General features: G+C 40.6%; 1 non-coding gene across 1 annotated transcript; it reads left to right on the forward strand.

The window, feature by feature from the left end:
* The first annotated feature begins 8,481 nt into the window (after window positions 1-8,481).
* LOC141670078 (small nucleolar RNA R71) lies at window positions 8,482-8,588 on the forward strand. The gene has a single exon (XR_012554326.1). It is a non-coding gene; the product is annotated as a small nucleolar RNA R71 (small nucleolar RNA).
* Window positions 8,589-10,517: the final 1,929 nt, after the last annotated feature.

Below are 10,517 nucleotides of genomic sequence, written 5' to 3' on the forward strand. Positions count from 1 at the left end.
CGCATAACCAATACTAGGATATCATACAATCACCACATACTAAGGCATCAAACAATTTAACTAAAGAAATCCATAAATAAATCCGTTAAAACCCCACGATAACGATTAGCCCATAATCGGACTCATCATCAACGTGGATTTCAATGAAAGCATGGTATATAAAACGTAGTCTTTATAACGAATAAATAAAACCAAGTACAAAAAGAGTATAGGTTAAACAAAACAAGAAATGAGCATCCAAGATTACAACTCAAAAAAAAGATTCACAAGAATAAACTAGATCGTCTTCGCCTTTGTTGAATTGTGGTATAGGTCTCTTGTCGTCTTCTCCTTGTGCTCTGGTAAGTCTCCTTATTAAAAAACAATCTTGAGTTATCAATATATAGCAGTCCAATCAACCCAGGAGTCCAGAAAATAGAATTGTAATAGAATCGGGATTTTATTATCCCGATACGGCGCGGCCGCGCGCTTCATCAGCGCGGGCGCGCTGGCTTTCTGTACTTCGGCGCGGCCGCGCGCTTGTTCAGCACGGGCATGCTGGGCTTCTGCCAGAAACAATTTCTTTTCTTTTTCTTTATCTTGCAGCTTCGAGCCGGCTTCAATGAGCTTTTATTCCAACACCGCCTAGACATCATATTAGCACCAAAATAATGCTAATTCACCTGATTCACAGATTAATGCCTGAAATGCAAAAACACTAGAAAACACATTAAAACACTTACAAACTTGAGTACAAATGCATCAATCCAAAGCTTATTAGAGCATAATAAAGTATCATAAATGCCACTCAACATACCCCCAAACTTGAATCAATGTTTGTCCTCAAGCATAAATAGACTCAAAGAACAAGAATTAAAAATACATGAATGCAACTAATATGAATGCAATGATCCCCATAGAATAACTAAACCAACCAATAAGCAACACCTCAGCAAATGCAATTATTCACATAAAGATCAATCAAATATCTCAAATCAACCTACAAACCAGAGACGTGCGTGTGTGCAAATGCTTACATATATAATATTGCTACTAGATCGACAATCATGACCCACTACTTATCAAAACAATCGCAGGTTTATAAATAGAATAAAAGCTAGACTCAAAATAACTTATAACACTTCAATTCTTATACCAGAGTTTTTTATGGATTCATGCTTTTATTCACAATAACACAACACAAGTATGCTTATTTGATCATGCAATAAGTGAGGTCCACAAAAGACTTATATAATAGCCATGTAGCGAGCGTTAGCTTAGCAAATCCCAGACTATAAAAGCCTTAGGTCACTAGGCACAAAGTCCCCTAAGAACTTAATAAATCGAGTACTAAAGAGCCCACTCGTGATCAATTATGCATAACACATTTTTTTCCTTCTTTTTGTTGTTTTTTTCCTTCTTTCACAAACTTCTGAATGAGTGTGTTTCGCTCCATCTCATTCAACCCTAGACTACTCATATAAATATGAGCCGGCTACTAGCCATTTGACACCTAGCCACACAACTAGCAATGAAATCCAATTTTTCCAATTTTTAAAATATCCATGTCTTTTATTATTAAGAGAATACCCTAAATTCCAAATATAAACAAGCAATTAAACCTCGACAATCAAACAAATCATGACTATGATCTAGTACTCTAGCAACCAATAAGACTTAGTGAAATACAATTGTCTCTAGCATGCAAATCAATCTAATAAGACTCAACATCACCAAATTCGACATCAGTACACTAGCATCAATATCACAAGTTAATCGGAAAATTATCTAAGGGATCATATTATAATACAAATGCATGAAACTACATGAACAAAATATCATAAAACTACTAAAAAGAAAACTACAAGGCAAAATATGCAACTATATGAAATAAAACTATCATGAACATGCAAACTATATGAGACTCACCCAAACTATATTTCTTCAACTACTACCCCCAAACTTAAAATATTCATTGTCCTCAGTGAAGGTAATAGTAAGGAATCAGGCATACCTACTGTGAATCAGAATCCTCACCCTCAACGGGTGGAGTGTCAGGCGTGTCTGGAGGTGGATACACTGAATCCTCACCAAAAACTGGCCACTGGATGTCAACACCGGTGGCTCTAAAAGCTGTCACAAGTGCCTGGGTGAGATCGTGTGCAAACCGACTATAGATATTGTGCATCGCATCCATCCTTCTCGCGAGACGCCTATACTGTGTCGAACTCAAGCCAGCTCCCATCTCTGCTCCTGCTACCTCCTGCTGCTGCTGCTGCTGCGAAGAACCAGCCTCCTCTCCATATTGAGCTCTCCAAGCTGCTCTACGGGCATGCTGAGAACCTCCTGCTGTAGTTGCTTCCATAGGCACACCACCTGGAAAATGATCATATGAATAACCAAGCCCCTTAGGATTAGGCTTCCCTCCATACCACTTTTGCATGTTATGCAGCGTAGAACTATCAATAGGAGCACTGGGAAGCTAAAGCTGCTCATGTGCTGGCCAATGAACTCCAATCGCCACTCACAACTTCATCATAACTAACGTATACGGAATAGCACCTGTAGTACCTCCCCTCAAGAATCTCAAAATCCCCTGATGTATCACCATCCCCAAGTCAATGTAATCACCCTGCAGAATACCCCACAGCAGACGAGCACGCTCCACAGTAATCTCATGCACATGCGAAGATGGCATGATGTTAGCACAAATAAATGAGTTCCAAGCCCGTGCAACTTGTTCATGCACGATGCAGGAAATGTGGAGTAATCAGTAGTGCCCTTCTTGAACTTCCAATGAGTCTCAGGCACACAGCGAGTACCAACGATGAGATCCAAATCAAAGTCCTCCGGAGTCTTATCGTTCCAAGTGTCCTGACCCACCTTCCTTGTGGGCTGCTCAATCACCGCCCTGATAACATCAGCACTATACTCTACAGTCCTCCCACTCACCACTGTGAACCCATTCTTCTCTGCCTTGGCGTTCTCATAGAACTCCCGCATAATACTCATGGGCACAGCAACGGGTGCCTCACAAAAAGAAACCCAGCCCATCTCGAGAATCATCTCTAACAACTTACCATCCTTTCCTGATGGCGGAAAACCTCGCTCCTTAACAATAGTCTTTGAGAGAAGCCTCGTGTACTCCTCCTCAGCCTCAGGACTAGAAAACCTGGGCCTCACACCACCCGCAGATGAAGAGTCGGTGGTGTTTCTTCCAACTTGTGTTCTTTGTCTCTTGGGTGCCATCGGGATCGAAGAAAAAAGAATAAAAGCTTAAGTATTTAGAGAGAATTTATGTTGAGTGTTTGTGAATTGGTGGAGAAGTTGTATGTAAGTGTATGTATTTATTAGTGGAGAGGTATGAATTCTATAAGGAAAAGAAGCGGGAATTGATTATGGAAATCATGGGAATAAGGGAATTGATTAGGAAAGGGAATTATGGGATGTGGAAGAGTAAAAATCGGGTTGGAATTGATTTTTGTTTAAAAATCCTGATTTTACCTTAAAAATGCCATTTTTATTCTTTTCGAACAGGGACCCGGCGCGGGAGCGCTAGGACAGCGCGGGCGCGCTTGGCTACTGTAAAAATGGCGCGGCCGTGCACTTGTTCAGCGCGGGCGCGCCCAGATTCTGTAGTTGGCCCTGAATTTTTCCTTTTTCTGGTTTATTTGTGTTTTTCTCTTTTCTTCTTGCTTCTTCTACCTACTAATATACAACATACTTGGGTTGCCTCCCAAGAAGCGCTTCTTTTACGTCGCTAGCTCGACATGGAATCTTGTGATCAAATGGACAATAAAATGGCACTAACCACCTCGCGGTTTTCCGTGTCACCATAATAATGCTTCAACCTCTGACCATTTACCTTGAATGCTTGGCCCGGATCATTCTCAAATATTTCCACCGCTCCATGTGGAAACACAGTTTTGACAATAAACGGCCCTGACCATCTTGAGTTCAACTTTCCAGGAAAAAGACGGAGACGAGAGTTGAATAAAAGAACTTGTTGCCCCGGCACAAATGACTTGAGCATTAGACCTCTATCGTGCCACCTCTTGACTTTCTCCTTATACATTTTGTTATTCTCATAAGCTTGAAGTCGAAACTCGTCAAGATCATTCAATTGAAGCATACTCTTCTTTCCAGCCGCATCCAAGTCCAGATTCAACTTTTTCAAAGCCCAATATGCCTTATGCTCGAGCTCCACCGGCAAATGACACCCCTTACCATAAACCAACTGAAACGGAGACATTCCCAATGGAGTCTTATATATTGTTCTATACGCCCAAACAGCTTCATCAAGCTTCAAAGACCAATCCTTCCTTGATGGACACACGACTTTCTCCAAAATGCACTTGATCTCTCTGTTAGATACCTCAGCTTGACCATTCGTCTGAGGATGATAATCCGTAGCAATGCGATGATTCACATTATACCTTTTCATCAAAGCAGTGAACTTGCGATTGCAAAAATACGACCCCTCATCACTGATTATGACTCTTGGAGTTCCAAACCTTGTGAATATCTGCTTATGAAGAAAATTAAGCACCACGTTCATATCGTTCGTTGGCAACGCCTTAACTTCAACCCATTTTGACACGTAATCAACCGCCAACAAGATATACTGATTGTTACAAGATGAGATAAATGGCCCCATGAAGTCAATTCCCCAAACATCGAAGACCTCAACCTCGAGAAGCACATTAAGAGGCATCTCATCCCTCTTAGACATATTACCCACACATTGACATCGATCACATTTCAAAACGAACTAATGAGCATCTTTAAACAATATAGGCAAAAAAAAAATCTGCTTAAAGAACACGAGCTGCTGTCTTTTCTCCCCCATAATGTCCTTCATAAGCCGTTGAGTGGCAATCTCGCAAGATCCCCCCCGTTTCGCTGTAAGGAATACATCTCCTGATGATTTGGTCAGCTCCTTGGTGAAAAAGAAATGGCTCATCCCACATATACAACTTCACCTCATGTAGAAACTTCTTTCTTTGAGCATAAGATAAGTCGGGAGGCATGATATTACTCACAAGGTAGTTCACAATGTCTGCAAACCACGATTCTTCTTCTTGCACTCCAAACAGTTGCTCATCGGGAAAAGACTCATTTATCAATGTCTTATCCAATGAAGTGGCATTAGGATATTTTTAAACGCGAGAGATGATCAACGACTTGATTTTCAGTTCCTTTTCTGTCCTTGATCTCTAGTTCAAATTCTTGGAGCAAAAGAACCCATCTAATCAATCTAAGCTTTGAGTCCTTTTTTGAGATGAGATATCGGATTGTGGCTTGATCAGTGAAAACTGTCACCTTAGTCCCAAGTAGATAATATCAAAATTTCTCAAAACCATAGACAATAGCCAAAATCTCTTTCTCCGTAGTAGTATAATTTAGTTGGGCACCATTTAGGGTCTTACTAGCATAGTAGACCACATGAAATATGTTGTTCTTCCTTTGCCCAAGAACTGCTCCAACTGCATAGTCGCTTGCACCCCATATCATCTCAAAAGGCTCTTTCCAATCAGGTGCAGTTATGACCGGTGCCGTGATTAGACTCTTCTTTAATGTCTCAAAAGCTGCAAAGCACTTGTTATCAAACTTGAAAGGAACATCTTTCTCTAACAGACTACACAATGGCTTCGAAATTTTTGAGAAGTCTTTGATGAAATGCCTGTAGAAACCCGCATGACCAAGAAAACTGCGAATTCCCTTAACAGAAATGGGTGGAGGAAGATTCTCAATGACTCTCACCTTGGCATTATCCACCTCAAGACCCTTACTAGAAACTTTGTTCCCGAGAATGATGCCATGTCGCACCATAAAGTGACATTTTTCCCAATTGAGAACCAGATTGGTCTCAACACACCTCTTGAGAACATGTCCAAGATTTTGCAAGCATTCATCAAAAGAATCGCCAAAGACTGAGAAGTCATCCATGAACACCTCCACATTCTGGCCAATCATGTCAGAAAAGATGGCCATCATACATCTCTGAAATGTGGCTGGCGCACCACACAGACCAAAAGAAACTCGTCTGAAGGCGAAAGTACCAAATGGACAAGTGAAGGTAGTTTTCTCCTGATCTTTTGGAGTGATACAAATCTGATTGTAACCCGAATAGCCATCCAGAAGACAATAGTACTCATGACCGGCCAACCTGTCAAGCATCTGATCAATGAAGAGCAAGGGGAAGTGATTCTTTATAGTGTCTTTGTTTAGCTTCCTGTAGTCCATGCAAACTCTCCACCCCGTGACTGTCCTTGTAGAAATAAATTCATCCTTCTCATTTGCTACCACAGTAATTCAACCTTTCTTTGGCATACATTGAACCAGGCTTACCCATAAACTGTCAGAGATAGGGTAGATGATCCCTGCATCTAGCCACTTAAGAATTTCTTTCTTCACTACTTCCTTCATGATAGGATTAAGTCTTTTTTGCTGCTCGACCGTAGGTTTGCTACCTTCCTCTAACAGAATTTTATGCATACAGTAAGAAGGGATGATTCCCTTGACAACTGCTATAGTCCATTCGATTGCCGACTTGAACTCTCTCAGGATCCTCAAAAGCTTTTACTCATCACTACCTGAAAGGTCAGATGCAATAATAACAGGCAGAGTAGATGCATCACCTAAAAATGCATACCTCAAATGTTCAGGTAAAGGCTTAAGCTCAAGAGTAGGAGCTTCCTCAATTGAAGGTTTGAGGCATTTAGAAGCTTTTTCATTTCCTCCATTCCAAGAGATTCAAAAGGCATATCAATTTTCCTTTTCCAGGGAGAAGCATTCAAATATTGAAATTGTTCTTCCCCTTCGTCATCTTCACTATCTGAATTCCCCAATAAGGCTTTTTCTAAGGCAACAGACCTTAGCAATTGATCAAGTTCCGAGGTGACCACCGAATCGACCAACTCCACTTTTAAGCACTCCTCATTATCAGTAGGGAATTTCATAGCATTGAACACATTAAAAGTATTATCCTTATCCAGAACTCGCATGGTGAGCTCACCCTTCTGCACATCTATCAAGGTTCAGCCAGTCGCCAAGAAAGGTCTTCCCAAGATTATGGGAATCTTCTTATCCTCCTCGAAATCAAGAATTACAAAATCAGCAGGAAAGATGAGTTTATCAACCTTGACCAAGACATCCTCCACAATACCTCACGGATATGTAATAGAACGATCGGCCAACTGCAATGTCATATAAGTCGGTTTGGGATCAGGTAAATTCAACTGCTTGAAAATTGACAAAGGCATCAGATTGATGCTAACTCCCAAGTCACATAAGCATCTATCAAAAGACATTTTTCTATTAGTACATGGAATAGTGAAGCTTCATGGATCTTTAAGCTTCAGAGGCAACTTCTGTTGCAGCACAGCACTGCATTCCTCCGTGAGAACGACTGTCTCTAAATCATCTAGCCTCACCTTCCGAGAGAGAATACCTTTCATAAACTTTGCATAACTAGGTATCTGCTCGAAAGCCCCATAAAAAGGTATGTTGATATGAAGTTTCTTGAACACCTCTAAAAACTTCTCAAATTACTTGTCCAGCTTTTTCTTCTGCAGCCACTTGGGAAAAGTCGGTAGAGGATAGATCTGTTTCTCCCCTGTATTACCCTCAGGCGGAGTGTGCTCAACAGTAGTCCTCCTTGGTTCAACTTCTTCGTCCTACTGCACTACTTCTTTCTCAGCCCCAACTTCTTCAGTCAACTCTTGAGTTTGTTTGGAATTCGCAACCTTTCCAGACCTTAAAGTGATTGCCTTTACCTGATCCTTAGCTTCCCTTTTTCCAGTGTCACTAGGTAATTTACCAGGCTGACGATTTAGCAAGGCATTGGCAATTTGCCCAATTTGATTTTCCCAGGTCTTGATAGAAACAGCTTGACTCTTGCACATAAGCTTCAACTCCTCTAATTCAGATTTTTCATTGGCTTGTTGCAGCTCGAGTTGCTGTCTAGGTGCATATTATGGTTGCTAAAAACCAGGGGGGTTGTACCATTTAGCCGGGTACTGCTGATAAGGCTGTTGAACCGCATTATGAGCATTGCTCCAACTGAAGTTAGGATGATTGCGGTTGTTGGGATGATAGGTGGCTAGTACTGGTTGCTGTGATCGCTGAAAGTTGCTCACGAACTGAGTTGATTCACTAGAAATTGTGCACTGATCAGTCTCATGGGCACCAGCACAAAGCTCACAGACACTAGAAATTTGATTTACTCCATAATTAGCCAAAGTGTCCACCTTCATCGTCGAAGCCTTAAGTTGGGCAGTGATAGCAGTTGTTGTGTCTAACTCTAGAATTCCTGCGACTTTCCCCTGAGTCAGTCTCTGGGAAGGATTCTGGTACTCATTAGCAGCCATCAGTTCAATAAGTTCATAAGCTTTATCGTAGCTCTTATCCCACAAGGCTCCTCCTGATGTTGCATCAAGCATGGGTCTTGAAGTAGCACCCAATCCATTGTAGAAGCAATTAATAATCATCCAATCAGGCATGCCATGATGTGGGCACTTCCTTAGTATCTCCTTATATCGATCCCAAGCTTCACACAGAGACTCCCCTATTTGCTGAGTAAACTGGGTAAGAGCATTCCTGATTGCAGCAGTCTTCGCCATGGGGAAGAATTTAGTGAGAAATTTTTGCGCAAGATCCTCCCAAGTGGTGATAGATCCTGCTGGAAGAGAGTGTAACCAGCACTTAGCCTTGTCCCTCAGAGAGAGTGAGAACAGGCATAGCTTGATAGCATCTTCAGTCACATCATTGAATTTGAAAGTGTCGCAGATCTCGATGAAATCCCTGATGTGCATGTTGGGGTCTTCAGTAGGAAAACCCCCAAACTGAACTGAGTTCTGTATCATCAGAATCGTGCTTGACTTGATCTCAAAAGTGTTAGCCCTGATGGTCGGTCTGATGATGCTTGACTGAATGTCATTAATCTTAGGCTGAGAATAGTCCATCAAAGCCTTCGGATTTTCTGCTTGATCTCCCATCGCTACTACAACTGGTTCTTCGACTTTCTCTTCTTCTTCTACCTTCTTTTCTTCCTAAAAAACTTCCTTACGAACTACCACAACTTCTTTCTCGGCTTTATCCAGTGTTCTCTTACAAGTACGCGAACGAGTATGCATGCACCCTCGCTAGAGTACCTGAAATAAGACAAGAAAACAGATAAGTAACAATGTCTGAGTCAGTGAACTTTAACGACCACTGATGGAAAGCACATAAACTATCAACTAACACTGTAGTCCCACGCAGCGGTGCCAAAAACTTGTTAGTCACTAAACACGCACTAATAATACACGCAAGTATACGAGTTCACAAGTAGTATAGAATCTTTTCTAGTTCGTTCCCATAGAGACTGTATTGGTTAACTAATTAATTCACGCACTTAAGCAACAATGTATGATTATTATTTAATACTAGGACGATAACGCGGTGAAGTTTTTTATAACTAAGAATTAAACTAATAATTATAACTACGAGATTAAGATTGATTGAATTAATAAGTATTATAAACATGGGATTCTAACTTCATTAAATACTTCATTCAATAGCCTTATTATTCTTAACCTTAGCATGCAATGGTGATGACACTAATCAGATAACACGAAACTGATAAATGCCAACTTTCGTTGCACGAGTACCTTACTACCAGACATCCACAAAAGAGATAGAAGCTAAATATACACCAATTATATTGAGACCCTATATGTCTATAGAATTTGACAACATAACAGTTTAAGCACAAGTTATCTATCTTGATTACACAGGGCAAGTAAGATGGTTAAAATTACCTACGAATCATGCATGACAATACATGAACCTATGCTAGCATGGCAAGTTCTAAATCCTAAAATTCACTTTCGCTTCATTAAGAATTAACACACTATCTTATAAGTTCGCGACGCTCATAAGACGAATACGCACAACCAATACTAGGATATCATACAATCACCACATACTAAGGCATCAAACAATTTAACTAAAGAAATCCATAAATAAATCCGTTAAAACCCCACGATAACGATTAGCCCATAATCGGACTCATCATCAATGTGGGTTCCAATGAAAGTATAGTATATAAAATGTAGTCTTTATAACGAATAAATAAAACCAAGTACAAACAAGAGTATAGGTTCAACAAAATAAGAAACGAGCATCCAAGATTATAACTCAAAATAATGATTCACAAGAATAAACTAGATTGTCTTCGCCTTTGTTGAATTGTGTTATAGGTCTCTTGTCATCTTCTCATAGTGCTCTTGTAAGTCTCCTTATTAAAAAACGATATTGAGTTATCAATATATAGCAGTCCAATCAACCTAGTAGTCCAGAAAATAGAATTGTAATAGAATCAGGATTTTATTATCTCGATACGGCGCGGCCGCGTGCTTCATCAGCGCGGGCGCGCTGGCTTTCTGTACTTCGGCGCGGTCGCGCACTGGGATTCTGCCAGAAATAATTTCTTTTCTTTTTCTTTATCTTGCAGCTTCAAGCCGACTTCAACGAGCTTTTATTTCAACACCACC

This window comes from Apium graveolens, chromosome 6 (assembly GCF_009905375.1).
Source record: "Apium graveolens cultivar Ventura chromosome 6, ASM990537v1, whole genome shotgun sequence".
Classification (NCBI taxonomy): domain Eukaryota; kingdom Viridiplantae; phylum Streptophyta; class Magnoliopsida; order Apiales; family Apiaceae; genus Apium; species Apium graveolens.